Source organism: Microcebus murinus, chromosome 21 (genome assembly GCF_040939455.1).
Source record: "Microcebus murinus isolate Inina chromosome 21, M.murinus_Inina_mat1.0, whole genome shotgun sequence".
In the NCBI taxonomy this organism is placed as follows: Eukaryota; Metazoa; Chordata; class Mammalia; order Primates; family Cheirogaleidae; genus Microcebus; species Microcebus murinus.
In genome coordinates this window covers 6,821,867-6,843,628 of record NC_134124.1, presented here as the reverse complement: position 1 = coordinate 6,843,628, position 21,762 = coordinate 6,821,867, and the positions used below count along the sequence as shown (strand labels likewise).

The 21,762-nt window shown below is 43.0% G+C and overlaps 1 long non-coding RNA gene across 1 annotated transcript in view; it reads right to left on the bottom strand.

Annotated features, from left to right (window-relative positions):
* The window catches only part of LOC105862645 (uncharacterized), a 51,224-nt gene extending 33,210 nt beyond the window's left edge, over window positions 1-18,014 (bottom strand). The window contains exon 1 of the long non-coding RNA XR_012913923.1: window positions 17,892-18,014. This is a non-coding gene — a long non-coding RNA (uncharacterized LOC105862645). The remainder of the gene's footprint in view (window positions 1-17,891) is intronic.
* Window positions 18,015-21,762: the final 3,748 nt, after the last annotated feature.

Sequence of the window (21,762 nt, the reverse complement as noted above, 5' to 3'; positions counted from 1 at the left end):
GGACAGTGGGTAAGTCAGCACACATCTCCCAAAACCCACTCATGCCCAAGAAAATGTTAAAGAGCCCCAATTGTGGAATCTTTCTCTATGACAATTGTCTACACTTGTGATAATTTACGACAATGTCACAAAGTCTAAAAGCCACCCTTAAGAAAAAGACTGCCTATTTCTGAAGACTCTGTCCCTGAAACCAGCATCACTGGTCATTCCTACCTGGTACCTGTCCTGTTCTCCATCATGAATTATTAGTAAGTCTTATACTTCACCAGCTGTTTAGAATGAAAACAAAATAACAACTTCAGTTATAGTATGGGAAAATCCTAGAATAGCAGCCATGTACAATCTGGCAAATTATGGGAGCATGGTTGGTCAAAGAGTGGAACTCTGGTATAGCATAGGCGTCTGCCTTCAGTTCTTGGTTCTTCCCGCTTCTCCTAACATGCTCTTTGACCTGTCATTCTCAGAGAAGTCATTCTACAAACATTAAGTGAGTGCCACTGTGTAGCAGGTGGCTCCTCCTGGCACAATCCTTGGATTCATGGCAAGATCACCTCTTTCTTATGGTTGGAACACCTCCAGCTGGTTCCCTGGATACCAAGACCAGAAAGCTCTTCAAACTAGCTGGACTGATTTGATTTTTTCTTATGCTGAGCTTACATTTATTCACACCTGAGACTGGAAAGTACCATTCACAACTGCTGAGCCCATAATTTGTGTTTCTTAAGCAATTTCATTTGAATGAGCTAGATGTACTGTATAGTCAAAATGGTGAATAGACAATGTATGCTGTAATGCTGCTGCCCCCAACCCCTGGGCCATGGACGAGTACCAGTCTGTGACCTGTTAGGAACCAGGCTGCACAGCAGGAGGTGAGCAATGGGCGAGTGAGTGAAGCTTCATCTGTGTTTATAGCTGCTCCCCATCACTTGCCACCCCCCCCCAATGCCAGTGGAAAAATTGTTTTCCATGAAACCAGTCCCTGGTGCCAAAAAGATCGAGGACTGTTGCTGTAATAGACATGTGTTTGTCCCCAAATGTCACTGTCTTAGAGGATCAGTCTCTCTAGTTACTCTAGGACCAAATGGTTCTGGAGTGGCAGGATCCTCCCCTCAACTTCAGCGGTAAGACCATGATCTAGGCCTACCCCATCAGATTACTCAACACTTCTGTGCACAGCAACTGGTTCAGAAAAAGACATATAACGCAAACCAGAGCAATCGCAGTCCTTTCCGGGGTTTTGCAGGAGCTATGAGAAAAATGCATATTTTCTCTCTTTCTCAGATAGTGAGTTCTAAGGGTAGCAGTGGTTTAGGGCTGCTGGTAGCCATCTTGCTGTCATGTGTGGAGAGCCTGTATAAGAATGAAACGAAGCAGAAGCAAGCAAAGCCAAGTATTAATAACAGAGATAGTCTATACTCCAATGCATCATTTGAACTCATGGATCTAGTCTTCCCAAAGCCAGTCTACCCTTTGCTGGAGATGTTCTAGAAGAAAACAGATAGGTGCCTTTCAGTTTTCTTTCTAGGATAAGGTCTTTATACTACCACTCTCTTATTCCCTCCCACAAAATATGTTGGGAGAGAAGTTGTGGAAATGGGTAGCAATTGTCCAAAATTCTCTTTTTCACCTCTAAATCTAAACGTAAGTTTCCAGATATCTTGAGAACAGGAATCAGGAGGCACTCTTATTCTAGAAGTAGTCAAATAAGTACTTGCTAAAGAGGTTAGGGATATTTGAGGTATGTCCCTAAATCTTTGGGAGCATCTTGATAAGCATATACTGTGCCCTATCATACATTTTCCCTGGGGGCCACTATCAAAATGTATGTACCAAGGCATAAGCCAGGGGCATGGCAGGAAAGGGTTCTCTGCCCCTTCGCCAACTCCATTCCTCCCTATCCTCACTGCTAGTGGGAAGGGAGCTTTCAGCATAACAGTGCACTAAAGTTAAGCTCCAAGAGGTGACCAGAAACAATAAGGGATTGTCTTGCAGAGGCTTTCCTGGCCTAGAAGAATGTAAGCATCCACCCTCATCCTCTCAAAATGGAGCCAGATCGAATCTCACAGGCCCTAATAGTGACGCCTGGATTAGAAAGGAAAGCAGGGGGTAGAAAGGAAGAAGAAGGGAGATCAAAGGGAACTATTACAAAAAGAGTGAACAAGAAACCCCCAAGAACAAAACAGCATCATAAAGAAGCCAACAGGCTGAGCCAAACATAGTAGAAGGGTGGCAAGCCCTGAGTTCCTGAAGGCTTTCAATAGAGCAGGCAGTTCCCCCGGGCAGGTGCTGGGCTTCTCCTCTCTGGACCCTGCTCAGGGGAGTGTGGAGCTCGGGACACAGCTGGCACCCAGTCCGAGCACAGGCCTACCTGAATGGCTCTGCTGTTTAGTCATGGCTCAAGGACTTTTGCAGTCAAGATGCTTCTTTTATTGGTTAAACCCATGGAACTTCAGCCTGTGGCTCTATGCTAACAAGGCTATTTACACCCCTGCTAGCACACCTGTCTGCCAGATGCCTGTTGAAGGAGCCATCAATTGCTAGAACATACTCCCTCCTCATCTTCTTTCTCAGTGAACCTTTATTTCTCTATGCTTCTTGGACTTAGGAATAGGGCCTGTTGTTCCCAATGCTCATTGTCATTGGGTATTGATCATCATCACTGTACTCACAAAGTTCTCTATAGTCATCTGGGTTGTTCAATACTTTGCCACTTAGGAAAGTGGCTGTCTTAGGTCAGGTTCCCTGGAAGCAGAGCCTGTGAAAGGATTTAGGTCACATGATTTACATACACGATTTATGCCTTCAGAAGAAAGAGAATGAAGGAAGTAGGAAAGGGTAGGAAAGAAGGATGTGATCACATCTTTGTGTTTGGCCTAAGCCTGATCCCATGTGTGGTGGTGGTGGTGGTGGGGGGGACTCAGGAGCATGAATAGCACCAAAGAGCTGATCCTTCCTTGAGGTAAAGGGGCTGGCCTGGCCATTGTACCTTCTTGGCTAAAAGAGGGGCCTCTCATCCACTGGGAGCAATTTTCTGGAGAAGGGGGCATCTGTGAGCCACTGGAACCCAATACAGCAGCTTGAGGATAGATACACTGCCCAGGTAAAAGGGATTTGGGCAAGGTACCAACAGCATCCACTACAGTGATGCATTAGTCCACTTGGGCTGATATAAAACATTACCCATAGGCTGGGTGGCTTAAACAAAAGAAATGTGTTTTCTCACGGTTCTGGGAGGCTAGAAGTCCAAGATAAGGGTGGGGTGAGAGGGGGAGTGGTGGGGGAAGGAGAGTGAGAGGGAGAGAGTGAACTGGTGTCTCTTCCTATTAGGGCACTAATCCCATCATGAGGGCCCCGCCCTCATGACCTCACCTCCCAAAAGCCTCATCTCCAAACACCATCACATTGGGGGTTAGGGCTTCAACATACAAATTTTTAGCCTACACAATTCAGTCCATAGCAGCTACCATTTTGTAAACAGGGAAAACAGACAAGTGTTTGCCAGATTTGTGTCATGAGAGCTCTCACCCCACCAGTCATTTTCCTACCACCTAAGTTCTTCTGAGAATCTCATTTGTTGACTGATGCAGAATAGATAAGTTAAACCCCAACTAGCTGAACCAGGCCTAGGATCTCCCAAAAGTTCTTTTCTCTGTCTCAGCAAGTGTTGCTTCTTGATCCAGGAGAATCAGGCTGTGATTGTTTGCAAGCCTCAGTACTCGGTAAGTATTCTGTAGGTGACAGCTGTAGGTGTCTGTGTGCACTCCCACCCAGCTCCTGCTTTGAAGCTCAGAAGCAAAGCCATTAACATTCTCTTCAGCCCACAGACAGTTCTCTTCAGCTCCTGTTAGTCTCATTTTCTTCCCTCCTGACTTTTTCATCAAGAGCAGTAGGTTGCTTGTTCCTAGAACCTTTTCTTCTCTTCAAAGAGCTCTGGTCCCCAGGGAGGCCTGTGGCCAAGAGGCTTGCCAGACACCTCTGGATTCCCAATGAAGAGGAGACTGTGCCACCTGCTGCACAGCTAAGAACCCAAGCACCCCATTCCCTTCGCAGATGAATTCAGGACCAGCCAAGAGGCCCACCTTCCCTCTGGCTTCGGCTTCCTGGGCATTCTGCAGTGGTTAGGCCTTGGGTTATGCAGACTATCCTGTTGAGTCCCCTAGTTCACCCCGCTTCTAACTTTGGGCTATGCAGATAGAGGGGAGAGTCACAGGCCCTGCCTTTGAAGAGTAGGAATCCATCTCCATTCTGAAGCTATGAGAAGAGGGGAGAAGGACTCCTCATTTCACAGAAGGACTCCTGCAGGGTGGAGGGGGCAGAGGAACGTTCTCAGAGAGTGCCATCCACATCTCTGTTATTTATTAAGAGCTGCCCTCTAATCAGTTGTGTGGTGGCCACTTAGGAAATAGGAAGAAATAGCTCTCGCCTGCGGGGGGCTCAGGGGGATGGGCTGGGTCTGAGCGCTTTGGGGCCCTTGGCCAGCTGAGCATTAAAATAAAAAGAAAAAGAAAATAGGAAGAAGTAGTTTTAGGGAATTTTAAATTCTACTAGCCCCAAGGTAAGTTTCTTTAGCAGTCTACAGCTTTTAGTAAGAGGGACTCTGGTGCTGGCAGTTCACACAAAGAAGAGTGAATTAGGTGGATGGTAATTCAGCTCACTGTCCAAACTTTCCTGTTAAGGCTGACCTTTCTCAATAAGAGCCACTGTATCTCAGTGCTTCTTTGTCCCTGTGTCCTCCCCAAGGCTCTCCAGGGCGAGGGATTCATGCCGTAGTCCTCCACTGCCCAGGCCTTGGTTCTGTTATCCCTACATCTTCCCTTCTCCTATGCCCTACAGTTGCCTTAGGCATACAGCGCTCACTCCTCACAATTGCTTCTGCGGCAATTCCAGAGGGACACATGAAAACAACCTCCCCAGGATCATATTTTACCTAACTCCTGTGCAGACAGGACAACAGTTATGGCAGCAGGGTGCAATCATTTTTTATTCATTTCCCTGTCCCCTCTGGCCCCAGAGCTGGGCCCAGCATCACCATGCACAGCAGCACAGGTGGGCCCAGAAGCACACAGAAAAGGACTGCTACTCCATCTGCTGGCTTGACAGCAGCTCCAAGCAAGAGCCTTTGAATTCCTTGCAGGGCAGGCTCTGGCTCTGAACTGGAAGATCGGGATGTCATTTTATCAAGATAAAGATATTCGGGCATTTTGTCAAAGGTGATGACATCTACCCCTCCCACCTTAACATAGACACAGACAAGTACAGCTGGTAAACACGGAGCCAAGGATTATTGATCTCTGTAACAGGAGCTGGGGAAAGCAGCCCAGCAGCTGCTGGCTCTGCTCTGGGCAAGCATTGCTTTGGGGCCATGATAGAGACCTGTGTACACCAAAAAGAGGACAGCTCCAAACCAAGGTGGGTGTGGGAGGGGTTAGGGAAGGACTTAGAAAAACATAAGATGAAATTGGCATATTCTTCTTTCCATCAAGCCCTTCATCTCTACTTGTCTTCTTTGTGAAAGAGACTTTCTCTGGAGATTATTTAACCATTCCCCAGAGCCTGTGATCCACTCAGAGTCATCTTTTTTTTTTTTTTGAGACAGAGTCTCACTTGTTGCCCAGGCTAGGGTGAGTGCCATGGCGTCAACCTAGCTCACAGCAACCTCAAACTCCTGGGCTCAAGCGATCCTCCTGCCTCAGCCTCCCAAGTAGCTGGGACTACAGGCATGCGCCACCATGCCCGGCTAATTTTTTCTATATATATTAGTTGGCCAATTAATTTCTTTCTATTTATAGTAGAGACGAGGTCTCGCTCTTGCTCAGGCTGGTTTCGAACTCCTGACCTTGAGCAATCTGCCCGTCTTGGCCTCCCAGAGAGCTAGGATTACAGGCGTGAGCCACCGCGCCCGGCCTAGAGTCATCTTTATTTTTTTTTATTTTTATTTTCTTTTTTTTTTTTTTAGTCAGAATTTGACATGGGTATAGAGTCATCTTTATGTGCATAATTTCTTTTCTTTTTTTTTTTGAGACAGAGTCTCATTCTGTCACCCGAGTAGAGTACAGTGATATCATCACAGCTCACTGCAACCTCAAACTTCTGGGCTCAAGGGATCCTCCTGCCTCAGCCTCTCAAGTAGCTAGGACTACAAGTGAGTGCCACGACATTCGGTTAATTTTTTCTATTTTTAGTAGAGACGGCATCTCGCTCTTGCTCAGGCTGGTCTCAAACTCCAGAACTCAAGTAATCCTCCCACCTCTCCCTCCCAAAGTGTGAGGATTACAGGTGTGAGCCACCTCACCCAGCCTATGCTCACAATTTCTTTTCTATTCTTACTGAGGTAAGGAAAGGATGGGGATCCATTTTATAGATAAGGACAATTAAGCTTCCTTGACAGAAGAGAGAACAATATTACCTTCTCTTACATAGAAATTAATTCCCTGGTTCCTGAAATTTCTTTTTTTTTCTTTTCTTTTCTTTTATATATTTAATTTTTTAATTTAGTTTTTCTTGTTAATTTTCTTTTTTCTTTTTTTTTAGCCAGCCATTGTTGCCTATTTTTTTTTATTTAATCTTTTTTCTTCTTTTATTTTTTTTCCAACTTCTGTGTATCCTAATGAAATTTCATTTGACAATAGTAACTACACTGCGTCATTTGGGAGTTTTGATTGATAGAGGCTCCAACATGCAGTATCCATGTGACACCAACATGAAGTGCCAGCAAAGATGCAAATTTTCTTAGAAAACAGTTGAAGAATCAGTTATGAAACTCTTAAACTTTCACCTGTATCAAGGATAGAGAGGAGCTCTTGGATTCTAAGAGAGTGTTTCAGAAAAGGATTTATTTGGTAAGCAGTATTGCTGTGTGATGGGTCCCCCCTCCACAGAAAGAGGGGTTCCTGTGTTTCACTACAAGCCTAATGAGAAGGGCTTGCAGGGGATCCCTTAAGCTTGGTACATGTCTCCTGCAGTCAGTGGAGCAGAGTAGACTAATTTCTGACTCCAGCCCAAGAAACGTAGGGGCCACCATATGTGCTAGCAGCTGCTTTGTGATACTGGGATTTGTTCAGAGCTTGTGTGGGCAAAGAACCTGTTTCTCACAGACCGGAGGTGGGCCACATGCATGGGGACATGGCTTGGAGAGCCTCTTAGATCCTGTCAATAGGAATGTCAGAGGACAAACAGGCCTGAGCAGAAAAGAAATTGGAAATGGACTGTTCAGTTATTAGGGGCCTAGAGGGAGAAAACCACTGACAGAGGAGAATGTACTTGCCCAGGCCACAGTTACCACAGCAGTGTGTGTGTGTATGTGTGTGTGTGTGTGTGTGTATGTGTGTGTGTGTGCGCGCGCGTGAGAGCATGTGCTCACATAGGTGGGAGGAGCACAAATCTCTGAAGAACCCACAAAAGTACCCCAGGAGAAAGCTAGGTTTAAACACTGACCATGTCTGGAGAGTGAAAAGTCAATTTGGACAACATAAGAGTAGTATATTTCCTGCCTCCTCTTACTTCCTTGTACTCTAATCTTAGAAGAGTCAGAAATTTCAGGAGAGAAAGTAAGAACACACCTCCCCTTTTCACAGGCAGCAGGCCCCAGATGGGGAGGACAAATAACTTAATCTTGAAAAGAGTTGGAACATTGACAATACCCAGCTGAACATTTTAAGTACCTAATTGAAATCATGCTTTACTACATAAAGTGACTGTAGGGCTTCCTAACACCCCCAAGGGATTCAGAAAAGTATTTTTGTCCAGGAACAGAGTTAGGACAGTCACTACTAAGCAGGTTTAAAGAAACAGTGGTAGTGAAAAACAAAGTTTCTGTTATGATTATACCCCATGAGTCCTGCTTGTCATTGTTCCACTTACAATTATAAAATTATTCCTAAACCTTTCTTTAAAAAATAATCAAAATACCAAAGGAGTCTTAAGAATAGGGGCTGTTGTCAGAGCTAATAGTTCTTGGCTTAAGTGCTTTGATATCCTCGTGGAAAATGAGGCTTCAAGCTTTGCCCACTTCTCCTCTTTCTTCTTAGTTTCCTAAAGTTTCTCTCTTCTCTCCTTTTGTTGGTCTGGAGTATGTACCACAGTTCTGAGCACAGCTGCTTCTAACGATGCCCCAAAACTCTCTGTGCTGTCACAGTCCTGCCCTGCACCCTGCCCCTTGCACCCTGCCCGTCTTCAGGGATAACATAAGGGCTCAGAAGTCATCTCGACAGAGTTTCAGAGTCTCCTCCACAGCAACACTCATTGCCATCTTCTCAATTTCACCTCCTCATTCTTTCCCTACAGTCACGGGATGAGATACATACACACACACTCCCATAAAAAGCACTATGAAAAGAAAATTACATACATGGATTCTCTGCCACCTACGAATGTACAACCTAAGACAGCCAGCATTAAATGGACAAGCATAAACATATAAACAGCAGAAAAGCGGCATTAAACCAATACATGAATGAACAGTAGGGTAAATGCACAATTGAGATGGGAGGTGGTAGGCCAGTCATTTGACTGGCCAGGTATGGTGGCACATGCCTATAGGCCTAGCTACCATGAAGGCTAAGGCAGGAGGATCACTTGAGCCCAGGAGTTCGAGGCTGCAGTGAGGTATGATGACACCACTGCATTCTAGCCTGGGCAACAAAACTAGATTTGTCTCAAACAAACAAACAAACAAGAACAAAGCACGTGGGCCGGCACGGTGGCTCACATCTGTAATTCTAGCACTCTGGGAGGCCGAGGAGGGTGGATTGCTCAAGGTCAGGAGTTCGAAACCAGCCTGAGCAAGAGCAAAACCCAGTCTCTATTATAAATAGAAAGAAATTAATTGGCCAACTAATATATAGAGAAAAAAATTAGCCGGGCATGGTGGCGCATGCCTATAGTCTCAGCTACCCGGGAGGCTGAGGCAGAAGGATCGCTTGAGCCCAGGAGTTTGAGGTTGCTATGAGCTAAGCTGACTCCACGGCACTCACTCTAGCCTGGGCAACAAAGCAAGACTCTGTCTCAAAAAAAAAACCACAAAAAAACAAAGCAAGTGAAAAGTATAGAATCAAGAGTCACAGGGTTAGAAGGAACTTCAAAAGTTATGTAGTCAGGCCGGGCGCTGTGGCTCACGCCTGTAATCCTAGCTCTTGGGAGGCCGAGGCGGGCGGATTGCTCAAGGTCAGGAGTTCAAAACCAACCTGAGCAAGAGCGAGACCCCGTCTCTACTATAAATAGAAAGAAATCAATTGGCCAACTGATATATATATAAAATTAGCCGGGCATGGTGGCACATGCCTGTAGTCCCAGCTACCAGGGAGGCTGAGGCAGAAGGATCGCTCGAGCCCAGGAGTTTGAGGTTGCTGTGAGCTAGGCTGACGCCACGGCACTCACTCTAGCCTGGGCAACAAAGCGAGACTCTGTCTCAAAAAAAAAAAAAAAAAAAAAAAAGTTATGTAGTCTAACCACCCAGATGATGCTGGAATCCTCTCTGCTCATTTTCTACCACTGGATCAACAAAATTAGAGGACAGAAAGGGGTTGGCATGGGATCACAGGAAGCTGATGTAAGGGAGTAAGTGAAGTACCCATGAAGTCCCAAAGTTCTTGGTTCCCTCTCTCTGACCCAAGTATGAGTTGGAACTGGCCTTCTGGTCAGAATGCCTATTTGTGTGAAGACACTTTCACAGGCTTTGCCTAGGAGAAGTGGATAACAACCATTTGGGTGTATTAACCATAGCTTATTGGAAGAATGATCACTTTGAGCAGGTGTCAGGGAGGTTGATGTGTTCCAGAGGGCCAGGCTAATTTGAATTTGTGAGAGAAACCTATTGCTGAGGTCTGGGCAAGGCAGCCTGGGAAGAAGCCAAAGGACAACAAAGCCAGAGTGACCACTACCCAGAGGAGCACTGGCCCATTTACTCTGATAAATGGAATTTGTTTGTTATTAGGACAAATGCTTCTTTGTGCTGGCTGTAGGATAAGGAGGCTACTCCTTGGTGACACAAATCAGTGAAACATACATGATTATTTGGCAACAATGAAATTTGGCACCTTTCTCCCTTCATTTTCTAGATTCTTACTGTATGGTAGGGCTGGGTTTGCTCAGGAAAGGTCACATGTCTATGTCACCATTAATCAGCATTTGGTGAGTGCCCCATACTATGAAAAACCCTTTGGCAGCTCAGGATACAAGAAAGCAAAGGTCTCTGCCTTGGGAAGCTCACAATCTAGATGAGGAAGATAGAAACATGCACCAAAATGTAAACCATAACCACTACATGGCTATAATGATAGAGAGATGGGATTTTTAAAAAAACATCAAATATTGCTGTAAAAGAACAGGAATGAGGCTGGATCTTAAGCAAATTGGCCTCAGAGCAGTGTGATGCAGGAAGGCACTCAATGCAGACTGAAAAGAGATGTCCCTGAGCTGGGAATGAGGATGTGTTTGTAGGGCCTAGAACAGGGAGACCCAGTCCTTGCTCTCTGGCAGCACCTGAGGAGAGAGCAAGACTCTGGAGAGGCCTGGTCACATGGTCTATCTAGGAGACAGGACCCCAGGCATTAGGATGAGACTAAGATTAAGAGTAGAGTCAGGCCCTAAGAGATGGTGCAAATGATGGAACAACTCAAAGCCTCCTCCAATGTCATGCAGACATATCCTGGAACCACAATTCAAGCTTGAAGATGAGAAATAAGTAGGGTTAAATTTCCCACCAGTCAGATGGGATCAGAGCACATAATTAGAATTTACCTTTATTTAAGAATATAAATAAATGTGATTCTTCCTACACAAATGAATTTATAAACTGAAAGTCATACCTGCTATAATTACTACAGTTCAAGTGTGAAAGAATGAGAACTAGATTAGAATGATTGTAATGAGAAGACGAAGACATAAAAGTCCTAGTGAATAAAGAATAGGAATCTACAGAAAATCCCAGGACGCATTGAGAATGCATGACGTTTCTCCTGGCCTCTGTTGTTCTCTGCCCGTAGGCATCCCTGCAGGGGCTCAAGTAAATGCTTTATGAGTTAGTCTTAGCATCCATAAGTAATGATGAAATGCAACTTAAAAAAGCTTTGTTCTCTCTCCCAAGGCTGTATGTTACTGCTCAGGTGGACAGGGTAATAAAAAAAAAAAGAGGGAAAAATTTAGTCACTGAGTTTCCACTTTGTGTCAGATATGGTAGGGACTAGCAATACCAAACTTACTAACACTCTGTTTCTGTCCTTGAGAGGTTCTCACTGCCTACTGGGAGGGATGGACACGCCAACAAATAATTAAATCCCCTGTGATGTGTTATGACAGAACTGTGGATAAATGCCCTAGAAGCACAGAGGATCAAGTGACAAGCTTGGGAAGCAGAGGAGGCTTTACAGACAAGGTAAGATTTAAGTGGGTTTTGGTGGATGAGCTGGGAGCTCAACATTTGGATAAGAAAGAGAAGAGCATTCCAGATAGTGGGAATGCTATGCATAAAGTATGGAGGCATGAGCTGGTGGCAAAGTCAGAGAGAGGAGGGGTGAAAAAGAAGTTGTCAGGAAATGAGCCTCCCAGTGTTTTAACAAGATGAATTAAATTACAAAAATCATATAAGTGATTCTGCAAATTCATAAGTATAATAGGTAAGGAGTTATTTCCACACATCAGAGTTGGGATTTACAGAGTAAGCGGGATTATCACAACAGATGAAAACTCAATTCTACTCAGTGAAAAAGATGTTCTGCCTGGAATTGGCCCTTACAATCTTTAACCAAGGACAGGATACCCACATGATGAATGTGGGGGGGTAACTATTCACATGTTCACCACAAAAGGACTTCTGAGGTTCACCAAAGAGAAGTCACATGTTATCTGCTGTGTGGTCCTAAACTGGATGCCACACAAAGAGATGCTGTATAGATACTTATATACCCTTAGAAAACCTAATAGCCTCAGGCAAAATCATTTTTCTCTTTGTTTTTCTCTTTCAGAGCTTCTCACCAAAAGCATGACCAGATTTTTCTTCCTCAACATTAGCCATCCTCATGGCATACTTCATCTACCAAGTGAGCAACTTTCAGAGAAAATACTTCTGTTTAGAGGACGATGGCATTTTTAGACAGGAGTTTCCATTCTCCTCATTTGCCAGCAAATTAGTAAACTCCTCTTTCCTTCTCCTCAAACCATTTGTCCTCATTCTTCTGATGTGGCCTCGAAGATAAGTGGCAAGCCTTCAGTGACAGATTTGGTATTCCTTGGTAGGCCCATTGACACTCCAGGTGAATGGCACCCTGCAACTACTAGAGGAAGCAGGGAGCAGCCCCGGAACAAGCTGTGGGCTTTCTCTGGTAGGAGCTTCTTTTCAAGGTGAGAGAGTAGAGGATGGTCCCAGCAGCTGCCGGAGCATACTTACTCCTCTCTCTCATCCCCACCCCTGGAGTAGAGGCAACTCCCTGCAATCTGAACTCAGTTGAGGGGAAGGAAACGGACTTGAGAAGTGTCCGGATACCATGGCTATTATTTGGTAAGTTCCTGGCATGCATGCCAAGACCCCAATTCCACTCACTTGGGAGGTTTTCATACCTTCCTGTTGGTTTGGAGGCAACTTTGGGGTGTGGAAGTCATGAGGTTGAGTAGAACTAGGGAACTTGGTTTGGATTGAGCTCATTTGTTGTTCCCAGGGAATGAGAGGACTAGGCCACCATTTGGGGAGGGTTCTGAACCCTCCAGCCCTGCATAAGGGCATCTGAGGCACTGGATAAATGCCATTTGGGTGGCATTTTCCCCTTTGAATTCCCATTTGTTTGATAGGCCTGGCACTTTTGTGTTGAGGATCCCCTATACTATCTATGTTTGTTATTTGTGAGTTTTGTTGCAACATAAGGAAGTTCTGCCTAAAAGTCCCTTGGGAAAAGTTTTAGCTGAACAATCAATTTATGGCTACAAACCTATGTGTAAAGAGAATGGTGTCATTGTAATCCAGTGTACATGCTGGAGCATGAAGAGCAGTGGCTGTGAATGAAAACTTGGATTATTTAAAAAAAAAAAAAAAACTTCAGTTTAATATCCATGTTCTAGGAGTCTGGCTAAAGCCTGGGAACTTAGAAGGGCACATGCTGCACATATTTGAGCATGCTGTCCTAGGGATTGTGTTTCTTTAGGCCCTCCTCCTTCCCTGCCTTTGCCTCAAGGGGCCAGGCAGTGTGGAAGAGGGTTATACTTGCCTACTAAGATCATTATCTCTTTAATTCATGGAAACTTCATGTAAAATATGGAACAAGAAAAAATAACCCCCAAAATTCCAGTAGGATTTTTTCCTAATAATGTGCCTCAAGATTTATTGCAATGTCTGAATCTCATTTTCGGCACATTAAAGATCTGGATTGCAAATGTACAGGTTATGTGTTTCGTGATGTGTTTCTGATAGAATTCAGGGATCAGGGAAGAAAAGATATTATTATTGATAGATAGTATGAAGATGAAGGGAGGGTCTTAGAAAACTGATTTCAACTAAAAAAAGAAAGGTAATTTGGTTTTAATTTTCAAATAAAAATGCATTTGATTTTGAAAAACAATCATCGAGACTCACATTTTTGTGTTTAATAACCACCTTGAAATTGGTCTGCCTCAGAGGACAGCATGATTCCGGGCTACCTTAGCATGAATGATTTATGACATTCATGAACTTGGCAACTACATCAGTTTTTCTAAACCTGGCACCCAACGCCACCTGCATGTTAAGTGAAGATTTATGATTTTTAAAACTCACCTCATTATGCAGAGGTACATGTGAATTGTCCTATATCTGTAATCTATAACTCCCAAGACAGATAAGAAGGCAGCTATGTCACAGAATTTATGGCTCCTACCTGCTAAAGCTGAAGTTTTGGAGAAAAACTAAAGAAATAACTGGCCCTTTGGAGAAAAATAGCTTTAGCTAACCATTACATCCCCAAATGATGAAATGGCTATAGCCTACCATTATATCTTACACGAACAAAAAGGTTAATGACAAAAGTCACTTTAATCACAGCACTGAACTATGTCTCCCTTTTGAATGCTGTGGTAATACACAGAACCTAAGTGACTCCTTGGAAATATCAAGCACCCTATCAGTTTAATTTTTCCCCCAGTTTGGTGTCTGAGGCTCTTGCTGAGATTTCTCATCAAGTGGCCCAGCCATACCCACAGACATGGACTTTAGGAAAGGCAATTCAATATCTTTTTGTGTCCAATGGCTTCCTGCATATACCTTGAAAGTGAAGAAAATCAAATGCTAATTTAGGTTCTGAAATGCAACTTGTTTTTAGAGATATTTTAGAAACGCAATATATCTTTCCCCATACCCTTCAAAAAACAGTAGAAGCCCAGAGGATTCAGAGGAATAAACATATGTATTTCAAGAAAGAATAAGATTATATAGATAGCCATCAAAAATGACAAGTATATGGGACCAAGTTGACATGCAGAAATCTTTAGACAAGATAATGGCAAGCAAAAAAAGCAAAACACAAAGAGGCAGAAAAAATGGTGTTTTAAGCTTAGAAATTTTCAACAGCATAAAGCTAAATGAAAAATAAGAAAAATCTAAATAATTTATTTTCAACTTTCCCTACCAATCAGGAAATAGACACATAGACATGGCTGCTGACTTCCCTGAATCCAAGAAGCACCCTGGCCCTCTCTCCTCCGCAGAGCTCTCTAAAGAGCATTCTACCTTCTCTGGACTTTGACAGAATAGAAAACCAGCACTCAAATACCTAAGTGCACAGAAGAAAGACGAAAATGTAAAAAGTCTTCATGTAGGTATAAGAAAATTAATTGAAAAAAAGGAAGGTAGGTCCAAATTTAATAACTAAATATACCTTTTAGGAAGATTATTCCTTTGCTATTTAGTTACTTGATTTCTGAAATGTGTCTGAGATTCTCCCAGTTCTTTTATTTTATAAAATTAAATTTTTTACTTTTTCATATTTTTTCTTTAATTTTTTAAATTTATTTCATTTTTCTTTTTGCTATACACCATACTGTTTAATCCCAGTTCTGACTGTGGGCTCTAGTCCCAATGTGGTTGCTCTAACTCATGGATATGATGCTCCACTCATAAAATGGTATCCTAGGACAAGACAGCAATATCAATAAACCACAAATTATACACCAAAAAAAGTGAACCCTCTTTGGCAAATGGGAATATATCTGAGAGCTGATAGATGCCCAGACAGACCCTAGGGAAGAATTGCATTTGGGTTCAGGGACTCAGTTATCACTCCTCCTTAAACTGCCTGTCAACACTTGACCACAGAAACACAGCTGCTGTTCTTCAGGATTCTGGGAGCTGGTGTTCTGTTGCCTGCCTTTAATTCTGAGAGTGTCTTCCCCAGCTCAGGCCAGGGAGTCATGCCATAATGGAATGAGAGAGTAGCGGGCCAGCACAATACACATATACACCAATGCACATACACAACTTAGGGGTAAAGCAGAATTCCTTCTGGGAAGCCACACAAAGCCTCAGAGCACAGGCAGGATTTCCTCATCCACAGCCTCTGTGGAGTTGCCTCTGCACTTTGGCAGGCTTAGAAACAGTTCATTCTCCTATGAAGGAGAGGTGTTCATGAGACCCTTGGCAGCTATTGAAATCACAGATCCCCCTTTCTCCTAAAGAAGTAGTCACAGAGATCTTCCCAGGTAAACCAGCTTGCTTCAAGTCATGGCACATACACACACGAGCCCCCCCCCCCGCCCCCACCTCCCATTCCCCAACCACTAGTTGAATAAAACAAGCAATTGGCACCTACACCAAAGGCTGGGCCTATGAGCTGGACCGGTGACCCTTGAGACAACTTGGCACTTTATTAGGCTTTCCTTTACTCTGCCCAATAAAGGCACTCCATATGGATGGTGTAATTCAAGCCACAGAGAAAGGTAACAGCAAGCAGCCCCAAGGATACATTGGGGTATAGGAAAGAAATATTCATATTCATATCTACTTATATTTATTTTTATCTTTTTCATTTTTATTTTCTATTTTTATGAATTTATAATAGTAACACTATGTGTACATATGTACATATGCTACTATTATACATATAGTTTATAAATACATGAATACATACATAATGGGAGTATGTGCTCAAATATTTTTCTAATAGGGATATGTGACAAAAACGTCTGGACACAAGAAGACACCATGGTGCTTGGGGGGTTTCTAAATAAGGTGTGGGTCCTAAATTTTCACCTCTCCATCAGAATCCCCTGTGGAGCTTACAAAACCTGCACATTCCATGGGTTGAATCTCCAGGGGTGGGGTACCAGGACTCTGCATGCTTAAAGAACCTCCCAGTAATTCTGACTGCTACTGAATTTGGGAACCACTGCAGTAAAAGAATTCAAGAAGCAGACACGAACTAGCTGAGGTATGAAAAGGGCAGAGTCAGTACAGACAGGAATACCAGAAGCCCATTTCTGAGAGGAACACAGGTAACTGGATGTATATAGTCCTGCTGGAGCCTGCTTAAGGAGGAAGAGCCACCTCCCTGTTCTTCCAGAACTCCAGCTTTATCGGTATTGAGAAAATGCCTGAACTTTCCCAATTAGTTTTCCATTAAACCCTCATCATTTAAGGAAATCTGGGCATTTTCTCTCCCGACAGTTAAGGAGCAGGTGTGGGGAACTTTAGAAAATATCTTGGTCCGGCTGGGCGCAGTGGCTCATGCCTGTAATCCTAGCACGCTGGGAGGCCAAGGCGGGTGGATCGCTCCAGGTAAGGAGTTCGAAACCAGCCTGAGCAAGAGTGAGACCCCATCTCTACTATAAAATAGAAAGAAATTAACAGGCCAATTAATATATATAGAAAAAATTAGCTGGGCATGGTGGCGCATGCCTGTAGTCCCAGCTACTCAGGAGGCTGAGGCAGTAGGATTGCTTGAGCCCAGGAGTTTGAGGTTGCTGTGAGCTAGGCTGATGCCACGGCACTCACTCTAGCCTGGGCAACAAAGCGAAACTCTGTCTAAAAAAAAAAACAAAGAAAAAAGAAAAGAAAATATCTTGGTCAGCTCAGGCTGCTACAACAAAATATTGTAGACTGGATATCTTAAAATATAGACATCTATTTCTTACATTTCTGGAGGCTGAAAGTCTGAGATCAGGGTACCAGCATGGTTGGGTTCTAGAGAGGGCTCTCTCCATGGAGGAGAGAGATCATCTCTCTATTGTCTCTTCTTACAGGGGCACTAATTCCATTATGAGGGCCCATCCTATGACCTAATTACCTCCTAGGGGCCTCATCTCCAAATACCACCACATTGGGGATTAAGGCTTCAACATATGAATTATGGGGGACATATACATTCGGTCTATAGCAGAAACCAACAGCCCCTCACACAGAGAGAGCATGTAATCTAGGTGAATTGAAAGACAGCTAATGTACTTTCACTAATCATGTGCTTAAACGAGTGAGGATGAAATAGGAGGAAGAGGTTATATGAGCCAGACATGTCTGTAACCATTTTAAAAAGGTCCCATACTGATTGAATGTTTATTTAATCTGAAATCATATGGGTGATTTCTAAAAAGCATAGCTTGAAGTAGAGACAGTCCAGAAGGGAGAAAAAGAAAATTAAAATTAAAAAAAAAAAAGAATTAAAAGTATAGCAAGTGAAAAAGGAGGCTGGAGAGCAAAAGCTAACATTGTCTGTGTGACCTTGGGCAATTACTGATTCTCTCTGTCCTTTAAATGATCTCTAAAGTTCTTTCTGTGTTTCTAGAACCTAAGTTTGGATTCAATTCTATCTCAGAGTTTCTTTTACTACACCATGCTAGTCAAGAATAAATTAAAATGTTGGCCTTTTAAATTAAAAAAAATTCAGAAGAGTCTCCTACATCTTTAAGAATTAAATATTAGGGCTGGATATGGTGAGTCATACCTGTAATCCCAGCACTTAGAGAGTCTGAGGTGGGAGGATTGCTTGAGACCAGGAGTTTGAGATCAGGAGTTCGAGACCAGCCAGGGCAACATTGCAGAGAGATCCGTATCTCTGCAATAAATAAAAAAGATTAGCTGGGCATGGTGTCGCACATCTATAGTCCTAGCTATTTGAGAAGCTGAGGCAGGAACATCACTTAGAGCCCAGGAGTGTAAGGCTGTAAATGAGCTATGATCTCACTACTGCACTGCAGCCTGGGCTACAAAGTTAACTGGATCTTCATGAAGAACAAATCTGGTTTTGTCAGCCACATCTCTTCCCCAAACAGGGGCTTCCTGCATGGTGCCATGGAGACCTATCTAATAGCCAACTGTTTTCCAAAGCTGAATGGAAATCCAGAAAGAGGTTAATTGCTTTCTACCTTGTGCAATGAGACTGCATTATCATTGGAATGTAAATGTTCTGTCTAATCAAAGTGACATCTTACTTTGATTTATTGCTGCCTTACTTTTCTTTCAGGGTCATCCTCTATTTCTCTTTTCTCCTATTAGGAGCAGGGCAGGTTGGTGGGGTACTAGACATTCAGCACAGAATGAAACCTGCTAATTGTTACCATCCCTGGGGACAGGGACATCCCCTGACATAATACTTCCTATGCTTCACTAAGGCAAGCTCTGTTGAATCAGGCTGGAGTGGAGTGACACTGTGTCATGTACTCCAATATAGTATCTCTAATGCCAAAAGAGAACAGTGGGAACTGTCTCCTGAAATCTGCTGCAGGTACATGAAAAATTCCAAGGAGAACAAAAGTGACAAATCCCTGCAGTGTGTCACATTTTTATTTCCTGAAGATGTAAGGTGTCACAGCATGCTATCCATCTTTGGGAAGAGTGAATAAAACATCTCTGAGTCACCAATTTAAAGAGACTTCACTTTAAATATATAAAGCTGATCCTATGCGTTATATTACAGATTGAGCTTTCTAGTTGTCCTGGAACCTAAACAACTAAAAAATTTTAAAGTATTTCTAACTTTTTAATTGAATTACCTAAAATAACTAATCATGGATTAGGTCAGCACTACAAAACACATCTTCTGGATATGTGAAAGCAGAGGTGAAAGACCCAGCTTGGTTATGTGGTGGCAGAGCCTAATGGTTAACAATGTAGGTTCTGGAGTCAGACAATCTAGCTTCAAACTCTAGCTTTGCCATTCTGTTGCTATGTGACCCACGCTTAACCACTCTAAGCTTCAGTTTCCCCATTTGCAAAATGGGAAAAATGGGAATACCAATAGTATTTAATATTTACATGAGATCATGGTGAGCATGCCAAATAATGTATATAAAGCAATTTAGGACAGTGTATGGCACTTAAGTGAACACTCATAACTATTAATGATTACTATTCTAAAGACAACTATTAATGGCTGAGAGTTAAATACTTAAAAGTTGAAACTAGTTACCTGTCTTCAAATATGCTAAAATAATCATTTCAGTTGGAATATTATTAATATTAAAAATATAGGGTGCTGAGTATGGTGGTACATGCTTCTAGGGAGGCTGAGGCCGGAGGATGGCTTGAGCCCAGGAGTTTGAGACCAGCCAAGGTAACATAGCAAGACTCTTGCTATGTTATTATCTCTCTTTTTTTTTTTTTTTTTTGAGACAGAGTCTCGCTTTGTTGCCTAGGCTAGAGTGAGTGCCGTGGCGTCAGCCTAGCTCACAGCAACCTCAAACTCCTGGGCTCAAGCAATCCTGCTGCCTCAGCCTCCCAAGTAGCTGGGACTACAGGCATGTGCCACCATGCCCGGCTAATATTTTTCTATATATATTAGTTGGCCAATTAGTTTCTTTCTATTTATAGTAGAGACGGGGTCTTGCTCTTGCTCAGGCTGGTTTCGAACTCCTGACCTTGAGCAATCCGCCCGCCTCGGCCTCCCAGAGAGCTAGGATTACAGGCGGTTATTATCTCTTAAAAAATAATTATATATATATATATATAATGCACAGGCATTGGACAGCCACCTGGTCTGTTTGGTAAACATTTACCCACATGCAAATTATGCACCAGCTCGTCCATTTCCCAGTGTGACACTAAGATGACAACAGACAAAGGAAATAAGGTACTGTGCTATATGGTGAAGAATTACACCACTTGGCTGTGGATGTAACTGTCCATTCTTGTTCATTTGAACGCTTTTGTGTTTTTAGAATCAAGCCTTCAGGCTGTAGTATTAACACATGTTAATATGCAAAGCAGTCCAGAAGCCTGTCCTTCACACCGGAAATGCTACAAAGCCCCCCATTCTCAGGCTTGTGCTTTGAAAATCTAGCGCTACCTCATCCCCCTTGTGGTCGTGCAGAGTATTTGCAATGCTCCTGGGGAAACCGCCAGGAACAATCATATAAGGTATGTACCCAGAGAATTGTGGTCTTAGACACTGTTTAACACATTAACTGTCGTGTGAGTTGTATTTAAATCATGCTAGTTTTGAGCCCAGTGCCTCATGAAGTATATGTAACTCTCACAAGTCTCTTTACCTTGGGAACTGTGTGGTGCACAGGCAATTCACCCCACCATGCTGTAGCACCCATGCTACGAGTGGCCCCTGGGCAAAACCCTGCAGTTTGTCAAAATCTTAATTGTTGTTATTTTTATTGTTATAATTAATATTAACAATTTAATTGCATATAACTCACACACAGAAAATAATAAAAATAATAAATTTTTCATTAAATTAGAAAGGATTTTTTTGTTTTTGAAGTTTTTATTTTATTTTCATAATAAAACACTGTGGCTCCAAGGAAAAAAAGTGTTTTTTCTATCTAGTGTGGCACTGAATATGTCAAATAACACCATTTGACTCCAGGATTCTTATGATTAACACTTTGTGACTTTTTAGTGTATGGAGCAAGAAGAAGAAACCAGCTGAGAGAAGAGGAAAGTGAGAAGAATACAGTTACTCTAATTATTTTCACCTGCCCTCTTCACGCCCTGTCACGTACAACAAAAGGACGTAATGTTTTCTGTTTCTATTTTGCTTTAATGTTTAATATTGTCATTATCTTCTTTTGTATCAGTATATTGTTTTTTTGTTTGCTTCGAACTCCTGACCTTGAGCAGTCCTCCTGCCTGGGCCTCCCAAAGTGCTAGGATTATAGGCATGAGCCACCACGCCCGGCCTTTGTTTTGTTTTTGGGACAGTCTTACTCTGTTTCCTCAGCTAGAGTGCCCTGGCGTCAGCCTAGCTCACAGCAACCTCAAACTCCTGGGCTCAAGAGATCCTCCTACCTCAGCCTCCCGAGTAGCTGGGACTACAAGCATGTGCCACCAGGCCCGGCTAACTTTATATATATATTTTTTTAGTTGTCCAGCTAATTTCTTTCTAGTTTTAGTAGGGACGGGTCTCGCTCTTGCTCAGGCTGGTCTTGAACTCTTGACCTTGAGGGATCCTCCCGCCTCCGCCTCTCAGAGTGCTAGGATTACAGGCATGAGCCACCGTGCCTGACCCAGTGTATTGTTTTAAAATATAAATCTCCACAAATAGGAATCATGAACCTGTCATTTTAATGGCCTTAGCAAAGCCTACCTCTGAGGGAATTAACAAAAGAAATGAAGATTAGATAGACCAGTGAGGATAATACAGTAATAGCTAACACTTAAGGGAAGCGTGTGTGGGAGGATTTTGTAAAACTTTCAGAATCTGCATAATCTATAACCAATGTTACTGTTTTGAGTTTCCTGTTTTTCTTACTCCCACTTCCATCCCCCTCAGAATGTAAACTCCAGTTATCTTCTTTCCCTCCCGAACTTCCCCCTACGTCGCCTTCCCAGTTCCTCCCACCGTGGTGACGACTTAATACTGAGTT